Source organism: Equus caballus, chromosome 4, assembly GCF_041296265.1.
Source record: "Equus caballus isolate H_3958 breed thoroughbred chromosome 4, TB-T2T, whole genome shotgun sequence".
In the NCBI taxonomy this organism is placed as follows: domain Eukaryota; kingdom Metazoa; phylum Chordata; class Mammalia; order Perissodactyla; family Equidae; genus Equus; species Equus caballus.
In genome coordinates this window covers 45263262-45280993 of record NC_091687.1, presented here as the reverse complement: position 1 = coordinate 45280993, position 17732 = coordinate 45263262, and the positions used below count along the sequence as shown (strand labels likewise).

Here is a 17732-nt window from a genome sequence, read left to right as displayed (position 1 = left end):
TCCCTCCTGTTGGCTCTGGGCCCTTTTCCTGTTATCTGAGTGGCTGAAGTACCAGAAAGGCAGTAGCAGCTGGTGCAGGCTTCAAGCATAGAAGGAGAAAGTTCCAAGGTGCCATGATATGAAGGCATTGGCAAGTGCTCTCTGACCCTGAAATATCTATTCCACCTACTTGCCACATTGTCTTTTCTTTTTAATTGAGATATAATTGACATCACACTGTCTGAAATCCTTTTATTAGCATTGCATTCATACTTTTCAGCTAAGACATTGCCTCCTGGGTCCTCCTTTATCCAAATGTAAACAGCTCTGGGCAGGGTAACACAAAAAATTGTCACCAGCTCCCTGCCATTAATTGCACAGAGAACTCTCTAGAGCAGCCTGACCCTGGGGCCCATATGATCTTGCCTGGAACTGAAGCAGAACCAGGTGGCTCCCCTTTGCCAGATAGAGAAAGTCCCAAGAGACCACCACTCCTACTCTAACAAGAACAAGCCCTATAAGGTATAAAATCATCATTTATAAACAAAATATTTGAATCAAGTGGTGAACGGAATCCAACTGAAGCCCAAGGAAGCCTAGTGCCAGCTCAACTACAGATTTGATGGTTGGGCCTCCAGACTAGTCTACCCCGCAAGCTGTCAGCCGGCTCTAAGAGTTTAGCCTCATCTAACTTCTCCTGGAGGCCTCCTCTTCCACAAATGTAAGAATGACACGATTGGATCAGATAATAGGCCTGAACCTGCCCAACCTGCCTCCCTAGGTAATCATGAGGATGGCATGTGATAAAGGCTGTCATCTGTCCTGAGTTATGCAAATGTGAGCATTGACATTGACTTAAGCAGTTCTGCCCTCTGCCTCTCAACCACTTTGAAGAGTTTCCTACAGGAAAAAACTCGACCCCGGATGGATTCCACTCTTGGAACCAGCACATTGTATGCTGGCATTTTAGGTATAAGTATCAGTGTTCCTAGATGACACTTTGAAAATCATTCTCTTTGAGAGGTAACACTTTTCCTCCTCCTGTTCTTGGGCTTCTGATTTCTCCTTTGCCCCACCCTGACTCCTTCTCTCTCTCTCTTCCTCTGCATGAGTTCCAAAGTCAGTTCCACTGACCTGAAGAAGCACCAGAGTTGAGCAGGAAGCCAGTTCCCATGGAGGTGGACTGCATGAACCTGCCCACACTCTGGGGACTGGTGGGTTCCATCAGCATCTCTAGCATTGTTACTAAAGTCCTCTGCAAACCCACACTTGTGTAAATCACCCAGCCCTTTGGCACAGGTTTTTTGACTTTATAATGCAAAGCTAGGCCTTTAAATACATCAAGACTAATTTTCATTTACACCTGAAATTTTTGCTCTGGGTTTTCTTGCTTTTCCTCGCTTGGTTTTCAAGCCACTAAAAGGCATGAAGCTTTCCACCTTAGTAGCTAAAGCTCTGTTCGAGTTTATTTTTATTGTAGCCCATGGATTCTTTCCCAAAGCCTTGATCTAATCTGGATCTCAGAGATATACTGCATTCACGTTTACTTCAAGCAGCATAATCAGAACAGCTCACTGATAACTAAGAAAAAATTTATTCTGGAGAGAAAATGTAAGGTCATAAAGGAAGGGCAGGGGTTGACTCTTCAACATACCCATTTGACAGCTGGGGAAAGTGAAATTTGAAGATTGCTCAGGTGATTTGACCAAAGGCACACTACTATATAGGACTATCAGGGATGGTCTTGGAACCACAGCCCATGCCTCCAGCCTCACGTGATTTCCACTGTGTAGGATGAGAGGGGCTGCTTTGGCAGGGAGAGCCATGGTGACGATCACACAACTAGTGTATCACTTAGGATACGCTTAGGTTCAGTTGCCAGGTAACAGAAAACAAATGTAAGACAGTTAAACAAATTAGAGATAAATATTTTCCATAAAAAAAGAAATCAAAATTTAAATAGTCCAACACTGGCATGGAAGCTCTCAAGTGTCATTGGGCAATCCAGGCTCTTTCCAGCTTTCCTGTCCACCCTCCTTAGTGGGTGTCCACAGTCCTTTTGCTGTCAGGATGGCCACCAGATTTCCAGCCATCATATCCATGCTTTAGGAAGGAAGAAAGGGATGAACTAAAGGAAACAGACACGTGAGTGTGTGAGTTGGTCCAGCTGAGTTAGTCCACTTTAAAGAACTTACCAAAGATCCCCATTACATGCCTCCTTTTTGCCCTTAATTGACTAGACCTGTACCACGTGATAAATTCTGGCTTCAGAGGAGGTAGACACATTACCACCCTGGATAAAATTGGAGTCTGTGGGTAAGGAAGAGGCATCTTCAGTGGCAGTCTCTCTGACCTGGGAGGGTTGGCTTGAGGTACACCAGGGATCAATCCTCATCTATCACATGGGAAGACAGGTGGAGGAAGGAGCCAAATCCAGAGGAAAACCTTCAGGCCTCATTTTATTTACTCTCCTGGTAGCCTTTCAAACACTTGATCACTCCCTCCTTGTTAAGCCCCTGCTTTTCCCTTGGCTTCCAGGAAATCATATCCTGGTTTCCTCCTCTGACACCAACTGTTTCTTCTTAGTGTCCTTGGCTGGATGCTCTTTCTCTTCCTGGCTTGTAATACTGGCGAGACCAAGGCTCAGGCTTCATATGGCTTCTCAATCTAGTCTTCCCCCTGGAGGTCTCATCTGGCCGCTGACTTCATGTACTCTTAATATGCTAAAGACTTCTCAATTTTTATCTCTAGCCCTGTTCTCTACCTTCTAGTCTCATCTATCTGTCTACCTGAAATCTCAATGTAGATTTTTAATAGGCCTCTCAAGGCTAACAGGTCCAAAGCCAAATTTTGTATTCAGCCCCTAAAACTGATTTCTCCCTCAGTGTTCTCCATCTTCATAATAACAGCACCATTCACATGTTCATGCCAAAACCTCAGTGTCATTCTTGACTCCTCTCACCCCATGCTAGACCTTCAAAGAGCATCTGGAATCTGACCACCTCTCCCCAAGTAGAGTGCTACATTCCTAGTTCAAGCCACTGTCATATCATCTCTCACCAGGTCTATGCAATCGCCTCTTAACTGATCTCCTTGTGTGATGGTTAACTTTGTATATCCACTTGAGTGGGGCATGAGGTGCTGAGATATTTAGTTAAACATTTTTCTGGTTGCGTCTGTGGGGGTGTTTCTGGGTGGGATTGTGTTTGACTTGGTACACTGAATACAGCACGTTTCCCTCCCCAGTGTGGGTGAGGCTCATCCAATCTAGGGGAAGCCTGAATACAGCAAAAAACGCTGAGCAAGGGAGAATTTGCTCTCTGCCTGACTGTCTTTGAGCTGGGACATTGGTCTCCTCATGACTGTGGACTCAGACTTGGGGTCTCTGCTCGCAACTGCAGATATTGGGACTTTTCAGCTTCCAAAATTGCATGAGCAAATTCCTTATAACAAATAAATAGACAGAGAAAAAAAGTAAATTCTATTTGTTCTGTTTCTCTGAAGAACCCAGACTAAACACCTTCCCTTCCTTTTCTTCTATATTCAATTCTTCACACTGCAGCCAGAGTGAGCCTTTTAAAATGTAAATCAGGTTACAATCTTTTGCTCAAAACTGGCTAATAGCTTACAGGATCTTCATTATCCTCTCTAACTGTATCCTTATTCTTTCCCTCACTCATACTTCTCTAGCCACACTGGCCTGCTTGCTCTTTCTTACACCAATCACAGCAATGCCTTTGCACCTGCCATTCCCTTTTCCTGGAATTCTTTGCCTTCAGCTCTCCACACTGCTCATTCCCCCAGTTGATTCAGGTCTTTGCTCCAATGTTGTCTCTTCAGAGAAGTCTTCCCTGCTGGCCCGATCCTTATTCTCCATCGTCTTACTCTGCCTTATTTTATTTTCATAGCACATATCACTACCCAATATCATGGTATATATTGATTTACTTCTCTGTGTTTTTTTGGTCTGTCTTCTCCATGAGAATGTATACGCCATAAAAGCAGGAATTTAGTTTTGTTCAATTATTATCGTTAGTGCCATTGAGTTGATTCTGACTCCTAGTGACACTGTGTGCAGCAGAGCAGAAGCCTGCCCAGTCTTTTTGGCTGTCCTCTCACCTTCCAGTGCTATATCAGACAGTGCTGTGCTGCTATTCATAGGGTTTTCATGGACAATTTTTTTAGAAGTGGGTGGCCAGGTCCTTCTTCCTAGTCTATCTCAGTCTGGAAGCTCCTCTGAAACCTGTCCACCATGGGTGACCCTGCTGGTGTTTGATATACCTGTGGCATAGCTTTCAGCATCACAGCAACCCGCAGCTGCCACAGTATGACAATCAACCAACAGGTGATGTGGTTCCTTGACCAGGAAATGAACCAGGGCTGTGAATCTTAACCATCAGACCACCAGGGCTGAATGGAATTAGTGCCTTTACAAAAGGGGCCCCAGAGAGCTCTCTCACTCTTTTTGCCACGTGAGGCTACAACAAGAAAATGACTACCTGTGAAGCAGGAGACAGGCTCTCACCAGAACCCAACTGTGTTGGCCTTCTGATCTCAGACTACTAGCCTCCAGAATTGTGAGGAATAAATGTTTGTTGTTTAAGCCACCCAGTCTATGGTAATTTGTTTATAGTGGCCTGAACTGAAGGCTTAATGAAGATTTGTTGAATGAATGAATTTATAACAGGAAAAAAAACCCCTTTAGGAGATATTAATCATACTATGGCATTTGAGTCTTTCTAAGGGAGGTTTATTTAGGGCTTTAGAACATTGTTCTTTAGCCTAAGCAGAAATCCCATGGGATAGGTGGATCAAGTTGGCAATAACCTAATAGGAATCCTCTGATGAAAGACATAATGTGCCCTATTTATGTTAATGCTAATTCCTTTCATCTTATAATAAGCACTGCTGACTTTCAACAATATAATCCCTATCCAGGAGGTAATGGAAATTCTGGAAAATGGAATGTAAATGTGTTGCTTTATCTTCCAAATGGCATTAAAATATAACCCAAGTATAAGCCCAAGAAACCTGAGAAAGGGTTATGTTCTAATCCTCTGAGGCTGCGGCTGATTTCAGATTTTAGGAACTGACTGCATCCCTCCATCAAGCCCTCTCCAGCCCGAGGGATGAGGATACCACGGGCTTTCTGACCAAGCTGCTTCTTGAACAGAGATTCAGGGTAACTGTAAGAAGGGTACGTATGTAGAGTAGGAATCAGTGTATGCATGTGGCAAAGTGAGAAATAAGAGCGATTAGCCCCATGGTCATGGTCCCAGAAAGGTTAGTGATGCATAGCAAGTTAGGACCTCAATGACAGTGGAAAAAATATCCAAGCATCAGTGGGTAAATGCTGGAAGAAAAAGTTACAAAAGATTCATTGTTGTTAAAGCAACAACTGGTGCTCTCTCTTAAAGGCTAGTTGGTATTTCTCAAGATGGCATTTATAAACATGAAAAGAAAGTGCTAGAAGAAATCATGAATGATTTTTTTTACTATTATTTTAGGGTGAAGAATGTTTTTTGTAGCAAGATACAAACTCCAGAATCCACAAAGGAAAATAATGACAAATAAATTATGTAAAAAATACTACAGGGAAAAATTCATTTAAAGGTATAACACAAATAATAAACTGGGAAGAAATATTTGTCCAGCCTTTGACCAGGTGTGAATTTACTTAGTATAGAAAGAACCCTTAATTATCAATAGATAAGAGAACAGCCCAATGGAAAAAGAGATCGAGGACAAAAAAATAACTAAACTGCTTATAAACATAATCATTTTGAATGAGCAAGCTTAACTCACTGGTATAGAAACAAAATGTAATTCTTATTTTTCCAAAAGCTGCCATGAACTGTAATGTCTTGAGTCACCTCCCCCTTCCTTTGTCCCCCACTTCTACCCATTTATTGTCAGAATAACTTAGCAATATCTCAACCTAACTCCACAAGTTTTCAGTCATTAAAACAATCTCGTTCCAGTTCTTATATTTTGGTGATGTTCATTTATAAAATCTCAATCTACTGTGCAATGAATATCTTAATGTATAAAACTTCAAGTATCATGTTCAACCTAGCCCCTCCCCACCAGCACAGGCTGAGTGGTGGCTGGGAATGGAGGAGTTGGTGATCTGCTCTCTCACCCACCCCAGCTCTGTGACTTCTGCTCTGTGACCGGGGAGGAGGCTGGAAGGGATGCTTCTGCCTAGGGCAAGTGACAATAACCAAGAAGGTTATTGTCACTTGCTTCTCTAACACTGATTGGCCTTGCTTTCCACGGATGGGGAAGATAGCTAGAAACAGCTCTCCGGGGCACGGATCATTTAATTTTTCTAAGGAGACTCCCGTCAAGGGCTTTCTCTACAGAGTCACTGCTCTGGAGGCCTAGCTTACCTAACCTCTTCCCCACTCCACACACCCTCACATCAGCCCCAGGGATAGCGGGTCCACCTCAATCGTCCTTCCTGATGAGGCTTCCTACCTCTGCACCCTCCTCCTCCCACTAGAAGGGAACTGTCTCTCAGTGAGATGCAAGGTTGGAAAATCCTACCCACTGCGGTGAAGATCATTTTAATGATTTTTATTTTGAAACCTAGGTTTTCAAAGCTTAAAATCAAGAACAAAATGTATTAACTATTTATTAGCAGTCAGGAGGGGTGGTAGAGGTATCTTCTGAAGAGAAGACTTCCTCCTGTGCATCCCTCCAGTCACAGCAGCTGGGCCGCTACCCACTCCAAAGGTCGAAGAACCCTAAAATAGAAATGCTCTTTTAGTTGACTGCTCAGTAGCCTTAAAAGTAATTCTTTGATTGTAACCTGCTTCCTTTCCTTGCCTTTATCAAAAATTTTTCTAGTGAGAAACCCATTATACTCCCAAAGCCTCAAGCTTTCAATTTGTATTTAGAGAAGAATATAACTGCACAGTGACATAAACCTCAGTTCACAAAGTCAGATATATGAAAAATCTCATCTCTGTATTTAAAATATATTAATTTTGTGTTTATTCTGAGTCTCCATGAAGCTAACTTGGCACTAAATTCAGGCCTAGTCCTTTTCTTTACTTCCATTCTACTCTGAGTCCACAGAATCTTTTTTCTACTCTGGGTCCACCAAATCTGAAGGACTACAAATTCTTCCACCTCGGCCTGGCATGCAGCCGTGTCCCTCCAGGCTTATCACGTCTTGAGTACTCTGCCCTGAAGCAGAACCATGGCCCTGCTCCTCCGAGACCCTAGATCCCTCTTCTCCTCAAGCCAGGGGCATCACTTCTCAGTCTCTCTTCCCACTGTGGCCTTGCCCCTTCCCCTCAAACCCTGATCTCCTCAGTTGATGAAAGCTTCCAGGAAAACAAATCCAAGAAGTCTCTAGGCCTCTGCTTCCCACCCTTCTACATGCCCCGTCAGAGATAATGGAGCACAGAGCCTATTAGGAGCAGGGATGGGGGTAGAGAAGATAAGGAAAAAGGAAAATATGGAGAAAATAAGAATTATACAACTAATTCATCAGAATATTTCCAACAGTCTCGTTCTTGTGCTGTTTTCAAAGTGCTTAGATCACCCTGACCAGTAGGGTTCCCCCTCACAATGTGACATCGAGGCCCATTTCCTATGATATGTTGGTATATGGTTTCATATAAGGTCGCCTTAGATGTCAGTCTCACTATGAATAAGTCTCCAAGCAGGATGGTAAGAAGTAAGGAAACCCCATTTTAAATAATCCCTCTTTCCTCCTGAGGGCTGTGAATTAATCTACTAGTCAATCTGCTTTGAAGCTTTCTGTTTGGTTGGATGCACAGACATTTAACAGTAAAATAATTGGACGTAAGTAAGTTGTCTAAGTGCACTAAACCCATTAACGGGGGTTTAAATGCTTCTTTTATATTCTTTTCTTCAGCTCCCCTGACTAGCTGCTGTTCTTGGTTCGGGATGGGGCTTATTTTTGAATAGGCAAGTTATAGCATCATCTATTGGTGGGATCTAAGTTCCAAAGTTTCACCCCAAAGAATAAAAATTCTTCTCTATCTACCTGTCATTGCTATCTGAAATTCTACTACAGTAGTCCACTCGTATCCACAGGGGATATGTTCCAAGACCCCCAGTGGATGCCTGAAACCGTGGATAGCACCCGATCCTATATATAACTATGTTTTTTCCTATACCCACATCCCTATGATAAAGTTTAATTTATGTATTAGGCACAGTAACAGATTAAGAACAATAGCTGATAATAATATAGAACAATTATAACAATATACTGTAGTAAAAGTTACTGTAGATCTTAGCAACCTCAGCATACAATATTTTTCTTCTCTTAGTAAGTTGAGAACTTTCTCCTCTCCTTTTCACTTAAAGGAAGCACTTTATAGTTTCTCTTTGGCATATCCAAATTTCCAGCATCACTACAATACTCCTACATTTTGGGGCCATTATTAAGTAAAATAAGGGTTCTTGAACACAAGCACAGATCGCTACAGTCAATCTGACAACTGAGGCTGCTACTAAGTGACTAATGGGCGAGGAGCACGTACAGTGCGAATCTGCTGGGCAAAGGGAGGACTCACATCTCGGGCTGGACAGAGCAGGGTGGTGTGAGATTTCATCATGCTACTCAGAATGGCACACAATTTAAAACTTATGAATTGTTTATTTCTGGAATTTTCCATTTACTATTTTCAGACCTCGATTGACAGAGGTTGACTGCGGGTGACTGAAATTTGGGAAAGCAAAACTGCGGATAAGCAGGGGAATACTACCATTTATTCCTTTGTAATAAGCAGTGTCTCCAGGAGAGTTAACTTGTCCTTTTAAAAATGCAATTATTAACCTTGGGAAAGAGAACATTTTTATATGACGTGATTTTATCTGATTGCTTTTAATATGAAAGGAGCAGCTAATACCTTGACTCCATTGATCCCCTGGGGAATGTAAACAATGATTACTGGGAAAACGGTGTGTGACTAATTTGTCCCCAGTCTTGATATGCTTGAGGTGATCAAATAGGCCCTTTTTAAGTACCCATAACTCAAAGACGCAGAATCTTCATCCCTTAGATTCCAAAAATTCCATTTTTTTTCAGCCTTGATCTCAGAGGCAGGGTGACTTGAATTGGAGCCCTCCAGCTGACTCACAATAAAAAGGTAGTGCGAGTAAGAAGTAAACTTTGTGGTCGTAAGCCACTGAAATTTTTGGATTTGTTTGGTACTGAGACTTACTCTAACTTCTTCTGTTTTTTTTTAACTGAGCTTACTTCCGCAAAGTAATCTCGAAATCATCGAGGAATGCTTACTTGGTCCACAGATTCTCTCTGGCTGTTGCTTGTCACCTCTGCCATTTTCTGAGCTGCTGCTGCACGAGGACTCACCTCCTGACATCTTGTAGGTTCTCTTGTTCTGCTTCTGCTTCTGTGGGTTGCTGCCTTCTTCCTCCTCCTCCTCTTCCTTCTTCTTCTTTACCACTTTCCTCCGTGCCCCTTTGCTAACTCTCCAAAATACGGCTAAAAACAAGCTGAAGATTTAAAAAAATTTACTGAAGACTGAGGACAACAGTAAGGATTTACTCTCTAAAACAGAAAACTTAAAGCTCTATATGAGCTATTGCTCCAACAGTGTGAAACCACACATCCCTCTAAAAGTAGTGTCCCCCTAATGACTGTCTCTCTCCTTTGCTTTCCCGAACGTTGAAGTAGCAGTTTTGTCTTCCACCAAGAGAAGGACCTTCACCACGTTCCATCTACTGCTAGACCCCACCATCAACACAAAATCGTCTCCAAAAGTTCAGCTCTGCTCTTCTTTAAGAAAACCTGCTGAATTATCAAGCATAGCTGTTCAGCATCCCATCTCTTAGATGAAATGGACAAATTCATAGAAAGATATTAATTACCTAATGTGACTCAAGAAGAATCAGAAAATCTGAATAGACCTATAACAAGCAAAAAAATTAAATTAGCGATAAAAAATTTTTCCACGAAGAAAAGCCTACACCCAGATGGCTACACTGATGAATTCTATCAACTATTTATGTAATAAATAATAACAATACCAAACAAACTCTTTTAGAAAACATAAGAGGACAGAACACTTCTTAATTCATTTTATCAGGTCAGTATTAACCTGATACCAAAGCCAGATAAAGTCATCACAGGGAAAGAAAACTAGACTCTTGAACACAGATGCAAAATCTTTAATAATATATTGACAAAAAAGCCCAGATGGGGCCAGCCCCATGGCCAAGTGATTAAGTTCGCGAGCTCCAATTCAGCAGCCCAGGCTTTCGCTGGTTTGGAGCCTGGGCGCGGACATGGCACTGCCCATCAGGCCATGTTGAGGTGGCGTCCCACATAGCACAACCAGAGGCATTCACAACTAGAATATACAACTATGTACTGGGGGGCATTGGGGAGAAGAGGGAAAAAAAGGATTGGCAACAGATGTTAGCTCAGGTGCCAATCTTATTAAAAAAAAAAGCCAGAAAAATACAAAAAGAATTATACACCATAAACAAGTGAGGCGTATCACAGAATGCAAGGTTAGTTTAACAGGAAAAATCAATTAATGCAATACACTACGTTAATAGAAGAAAAAAGAAAAAAATATCATCCCAATGAAGCAGAAAAAGCATTTGACAAATTCCAGTGCTCATTCATGATTAAAAAATTTTAACACACTAGGAATAGAAGGAAATCTCAGTCTGATAAAGGGCTTCTACAGAAATACTACAGCTAGCATCATACTTAATGTGAAAGATTGAATGCTTTTCCTCTAAGATCAGGAACAAGACAAAGATATCCACTCTAACGACTTGTGATGGTTAATTTTATGTCAACTTGACTTGGCCACAGGGTGCCCAGATTAAACATTAGTTTTTAGGTGTGTCTGTGAGAGTGTTTCCGGAACAGATTATCAGCATTTGAATTGGTGGACTCAGTAAACTGTATCTCCCTCCCCAGCGTGGGTGGACACAATTCAATCCATTGAGGGCCTGAATAGAACAAAAAGTGGAGGAAGGAAGGATTTGTTCCCTGCCTGCCTGCTTGACCAGGGACATCGGTCTTTTCCTGCCCTGGGACTGGAGTTTACACCATTAGCTTCTCTGGTTCTCAGGCCTTTGGCCTCAGATGAGAGTTACACCAGGTCTCCAGCTTGCAGATGGCAGATCATGGAACTTTTCAGCCTCCATAATTATGTGAGCCAATTCCTCATAATAAAAATATTTTTATATATATTCTATAGATTCTGTTTCTCTGGAACACTGACTAATATATCACTTCTATTCAACATGGTATTAGAGTTTCCAGCCAGTGCAACAAGGCAAGAAAAATAATGTAAAAGCAGATATATTGGACTGTAAAAGCATACAGATTGGAAAAGAAGAGGGAAAATTGTATTTATTCACAGATGACATAATCTTGTATATGGAAAATCCCAGGGAAACTATAAAATCTATTAGAACTACTAAGTAAGTTTAGCAATGTCATAGGATACAAAATCAGTGTACAAAAATCCATTCTGTTTCTATATACTAGCAAAAAACAATCTGAAAATTAAATTAAGAAAAGAAGTATATTTTTTAACAGCATCAAAAAGAATAAAATAGTATATCATGCTCATGGAAGAGAAAACTCTGTATTGTTAAGATTGCAATTCTCCCCAAATTGATCTACAGATTCAACACAATCCCAATCAAAATCCTAGCAGGTTATTTTTTGGTTTTTTGGAGAAATTGAGAAGCTAATCCTAAAATGTATATGGAAATGCAAAAGACCTAGAATAGCTAAAATAATTTTTAAAAAGAACAAATATCAAACTCACTGTAAAGCTACAGTAATCAAGACAATGTGGTATTGGCATAAAGATAGACCTAGATTCAAGGAACATAACAGAGAGTTCAGAAATAATCCCACACGTTTATGGTATACTGATAATTGACAAAGGTGCCAAGGCAATTCAATGTTGAAAGGATAATATTTTTAGCTCTCCGTGCTGCACAATTCTATATGAATATGCCAAAAACACCCAAACAAACAGCCAAGCCTGAGACTCTTATCACAAACCAGACTCAAAAATTAATTCACTATGCTTCATAGACCTAAATGGAAGAGCTCAGGCTAGAAAACTCTACAAGGTAACAGGAAAAAAACCTTTATGATCTTGTGATAGACAAAGATTTCTTAGATACTAAAAACATGAAACATAAAAGAAAAAAACTGATAAACTGGATTCCATTAAAATGGGAAACTTTTGCTTTTTAAAAGATCCCATTAAGAGAAGGAAATGACAGCCACAGACTGGGGAAGTATTTATAAGTCAGATATCTGATAAAGGACTTGCTTCTAGTATAATGAATTTTTTGGCTCAATAATAAGAAGACAATCTAATTTTTAAAATTAGCAAAATATTGGAGAAGAAATTTCACCAAAGAAAATATACATATGGCTAAAAAGCACAAGAAAATATGCTCAATATTATTAGTCATTAGGTAATGCAAATTAAAGTCAGGAGACACCACTTTGCACCTATTAGGTTTGCTATAGCAAAAAGGACTTTGAATACCAAGTGTTGGTGAGGATGTGGAGAAATTGGAAGTGATTAGAATGTAAAATGGTAGAGTCACTTTGGAAAATAGTCTGACAATTTCTTTAAAAGTTTCACATAGGTATACCATATGACCCTGCAATTCCATACCTAGGTCTTGACCCAAGGGAAATGAAAACATGTCTGCACAAAGACTTGTACGTGAATGTTGATAACAGCATTTGTCATATTAGCCCCCAACTGGAATCAATCAAACGTCCAAGCATCTGGTGAATAAATAAACAAACTATGGTATATCCAGACATGGAATACCACTCAGCAATAACAAGGAGCTGACTACTCATACTTGCAGCAACATGAATGAATCTCAAAAATATTATGCTAAGTAAAAACATTCAGACACAGGCAACTACATATTGTGAATGATTCAATTTACCTGAAATTTCTAGAGAAGGCAAAATGATAGACAGAAAGCAGATGGGAATGGCAATGGGACTGACTGCATGTTAGCATGAAGGAAATTTTTCGGGCAATAGAAATATTGTAAAGCTTGATTGTGATGGTAGCACAACTGTATAAATTTACTAGAACTTGCAAATTTTATGGTATCTATGCTAATGGGGCTTTAATGGAGGCATTGTACCCGCTGGTCCTTAATAGAAGATTTCATCCAGCTGTGCCCCCCTCCACGCCCCGCCATCAGAGTCACCTACAAGTCCTCTCACGCTGCAATGTCACAGTGTGATGTTGCTCAGATTTTCGTTAACATTGTTGTCTCGTGCCCTTCAAGGCAAAGGAGAGAGGCCTCTCCCAAATTCCAATAAACCGTTGCAGGATTATTTGTGTCTGTTTGGTCATAGATAACTTTATTAGCAGATTTTAGTCTCAGATTTGTCTCCTTTATCTTTTACTATCTGTTACTGAGGTTTCTGACCTAATAACTGACTTAATACCTTTGAATCTCCTCTGCTAGATTCTACAGATAATCTCTAAAAAGAAACTGACATCTGCCAAGTGACCAAATTGGCCTGGGGGCATTCCACACAGGCTGACACCCCTCTGGAGAGCTGCAGGTAACAGTCTCACGCCCAGGGTCACCTCCCAGGAGGCGTTCCTCATTTAAGTGTCACTCCCTCTGTTTCCTCCGCTCTTTTCTCCTGTTAGAGATACCGTGTGGATTGCTGGATTAATCTCTTGCTTTTCCCATCTTTTTTCTGCTCTTTTCATTTCTTTGTCTTTTTCTCCTTCTATTTCCTGGGGATTTTCTCCACTTTCAACTCTTCTTGTTAATTTTGAACTACAGGATACATTTCAATGAGTCTTCCTTGGGACATATCTTAGAATTCAATGGAAACTTTTTCTGTATCCCAATTATCTCTAATGCAGCAAGAGGAAACAATTATTAATTGATGATCAATATTACTAATTATCTTTGTGAAGAATGGAGCAAAAGAAGAAAAGAGACTAGACATGAAAATACTGGTTGAAAAACAATTGCATTCTCCCAAGCCAGCAGGAATGAGTACTAAAACAAATATTAGCAACATTTCAGAGGTGAAGGATTTGGGAAAAGGGAGGATGAAAAAATTTCCATAACTGCCACCAAAATAGTAAAGTCAGCAGTAGCATTTTTAGTGAGGGTGGAAGATGGGAGTAGTAAAGCATGGGGCTTAACAGTAGATTTGCTTTTAAGTTTGTCTAGTTTGAATAACCATGAGGGCTTCAGGGAGGAGCTGTCTAGTAGGCAGGCAGAAATGTACATCTGAGATTCATAAGAGGGGTCAATGCTGACTTACTTATGAATAATAATAATAAAAAAAAAACACATGGACAGTGCCTACAGAAGGAAATGGAAAAAAGGTACAATAACAGGTGTCGAACGCAGACTGCAAGAAATTAGTGCAGATGAGTGAAGAGGCTGTGAATTATCCTTTCAATAAGTGTACTGATGAAAAGAAAGTTTATTAGTATGGTGACTCAATGGGATAGAAATGTCAGAGAAGATTACACTACGAAAGGGGAACTTGATTATGTAAATAGTACAAGGGAAGAAGCAAAGGAGAGGGAGAGACTGAGCATACAAAAAAGATGAAGAATGACTATAGGGATGGTTTAAGATCAAGGTCATAGACCAAAAAATATTCATGTTTCACCTCTTTCTCCCAAAATAGATGAGTGAAGCTAGACTACAGGTAGGGTGTATGTGGCCCTGGGCAAATATTTTCTGAAAACTCCTTGTCTATAAAAACAGTTTGATTTAAAAATATTTTACAAAATTCATAGACCCATTTGAGGCATCATTATTAATCTATCTATGAAGATTTAGAATAATGATAGAGCAGTATTTATGTATTTGTTTGTTACCCAATCAGCGCACATGAAGATTATTTGTAATCTCTCCCTATTCAGATTCAAGAACCATCTCTTTATGCTCTTTACTGTCAAATGCACCATTCCTGACTGATATTTTACAATGGTATGGTTCTTCAGAAACTGTTGCTATTGAAACAGTATATTCTAGACTTTGCAGTTCCCTGATATCATGATTTAATGATTGCATCATTAGTCATGATATGGCATTATCCATCATGCTGCCCATGCATAGTGTCTTCCAATGACTCTCTCAAAGGTTGTTATCACGCTTGTCAATGATGACCACAAATGCAAATCTCACCCAGAGTATGTGGGAAAATGTGAATGATGACTCATTTTCTGGTCATGTAAAATTTGTCATTTAGAATTTTATAGCATAAATGTAGAACAACATGTCTTCCAACTGTGTCTTCCCTTGAACTCCTTAGGCTGTAAACACTGCATTTCTAGAATATGATCTCTTTTGATGTTGATCAAATGTTGCATCATTTCCTTCCATACACCACTACCAAAAGGGAGGATAGGAGAAGGACTTGTAGGCAAAGCTAGAAAGGCAGTCCCATTCATGCAAGGAATGTTCTTTATTTACCTTTTCAACCTAGGAGAGTATGGTGTCACCATGTCAATGGAAGGCAAGGGAAGATCTTGATCAGAAGGACTCATCTGTGTTGTGGGGCAATGGTCTCAGAAGCTCTCAGAGGAGACAGCTGCAGCCATCGCTAGAGCTGACTGACACAGAGTGCTGAACCTGTGGTATGGAGTATGGGGTGACCACCCTGGATGCAGCAGTGGAATGCACACCGGAAAAAAATGCTTGCCACCACCTACCCCCTTCAGGTGTTATAGACGGGAGGTAGAATCAGAGTCAGAACACTGATGGGCAAGAGCCTAGCTGTGGGCTTACACAAGCGGCTCAAGGCCACAGGTCAGTGATGGTTTTTCATAACTCCAAGTGCCACAGTTGTCCTCCAGCACAGCCATGCCTCTGTGGATGTAAACAAGTGCCCATTTACATGGGAGGTACATGTTGGAGTAAAAATGCTACAGATCTTATTATAACTTCCCCAGGGCCATGATAACACATATCTGTCAGCTCATAGGAGGCACTAAAGAGACAGTTTTCTCTTATTTTTAAGATGAAAACATTAAAAGGAAGCAAGGACTATTTCTAAACAAGGAGGGACTTTTGACAGGAAATTTGCAGACATCCCCTATCTTGTAGAAATGCAGTGACCTCTAAGAGGCAGCATGCTGATCTTGCTTAAGAACCATAGACAATAATCAGAGTCTGCTAAACCCATCTACTTCCCAGAGAAAACGAAGCATTCCTGATGGATGGGGTCAAGGAATCTCAGACTCCATGTGGGGATCTTTCCCAAGGTTTTTCATAAATGTGTATGCACAAGCAATGTAAGATATTCCTATAATTTGACAAATTTTGCAGAGTTGTCTTAATAGAAGAACCAGGGTGAGTAAAAACAGTGCTTCCCTGGAGGGGTAACAACACTAAGTTTTGAGCTAACCTAGAGTTTCAGGGAGTGGAAAGCAATGCACTAACAGGACAGACCTTAAGCAGAGATCTGATTGTAAGCACCATTCCTAAACCACTATAGGCATCAGACCCTAAAAAATTTTTAAAACAAGTTTCTATCCTAAATCTCTACAGTGAATAGGTATAACTTTTATATTCATGGAAACAAGTGATTTAAAACACACAAGGCACCAGACTATATTTGGATAAATGGCAAAGCTAAACCCTAGCCAGTTCTGTCAGTAAGAAAATCAGTCTCTGATTTTGTTCTTAAGTCAAGAATCAGTTTTTTAAACAAATATTCAGGGCTATCATCATAAATATAAAGTTCTAATATATGAAAATGATTTCTTCGTTAAGACAAAAGTTAACTCCACAAACAAAGCATTTTTGAGGAGTAGAGAATCTTGGTGGTCTGCTCTGTGCTAAGATACCATATCCGTTCCAGAAGCAAACACTGTTCAGGCAAGAAAGACAAAATCCTGCGCACACTCGTCATTCATGGACTTGGTTTTAAATTGCTTTCTTCCTCATTCTTGTCTCCTGGGTCCATCAAGCTTTCAAGCCTTTGGGCCATAGATGTTGCTTCTTTTTTTTTGTTTATCTCACTTGATATGACTCTTGGCTCTATTCAATTTTTCCTAAGATCATTAGTTCACCTTAAAATGCTAACTGCCTCTGGCTGTATCAGGTAAACATGCCTTCAAGGTTGGCCCAGAGCCATTCTGCCTCGGTGCTGGCCAGTGTGGGTGGCGCTGCTCACCGGGCTCACCTGGGAACAAGAGCAGGTCTGGACAGTAACCAATATATTTTTCATCTGAAGAAACTATCACCTGGGAATTGCAGACGGAAAATAATTTGTACTGAAAATACTGCTTTGGCAAACAAAAACAATAACAAAATGTCCCTTGGGCTGAAATACAGCCAGAGAAGGCATGCACTCCTGGGCAGTGTGCATCTTTAGAAAGGCAACTTAATTTAAAAGCCACCTAATTAGTAATGGAGAGGTCACACCAGCAAACATCTATCCACACTCATGCCTCCTCCTACAGGAAATTGCTCTGCTTACAGCCTTGATGTCTAAGTGGCTGCTACTAGATGCCATTGCCCTGACTCTCTCGGCCAAAACGGACTGGGCAAAGAGTGAGCATCCCACCTGAGGTGGCCACATTCTGAGGTTGGCCTGGCACCAAAAGATAGGCTGAGTGTATTAGTTTCCTAAGGCTGCCATAATGAATTTCCACAAACTGGGTGGCTTACAACGACAGAGATTTATTTTCTTATAGTTCTGAGGCTGGAGGTCTGAAATCAAGCTCCAACTG

The 17732-nt window shown here is 40.7% G+C and overlaps 1 long non-coding RNA gene across 1 annotated transcript; it reads right to left on the bottom strand.

Annotated features, from left to right (window-relative positions):
• Positions 1-6543: 6543 nt before the first annotated feature.
• LOC138923743 (uncharacterized) lies at positions 6544-12241 on the bottom strand. Its single transcript, XR_011437812.1, has 2 exons — positions 9338-12241; positions 6544-6728 (listed from the first exon to the last, which is right to left on the bottom strand). It is a non-coding gene; the product is annotated as an uncharacterized lncRNA (long non-coding RNA).
• Positions 12242-17732: the final 5491 nt, after the last annotated feature.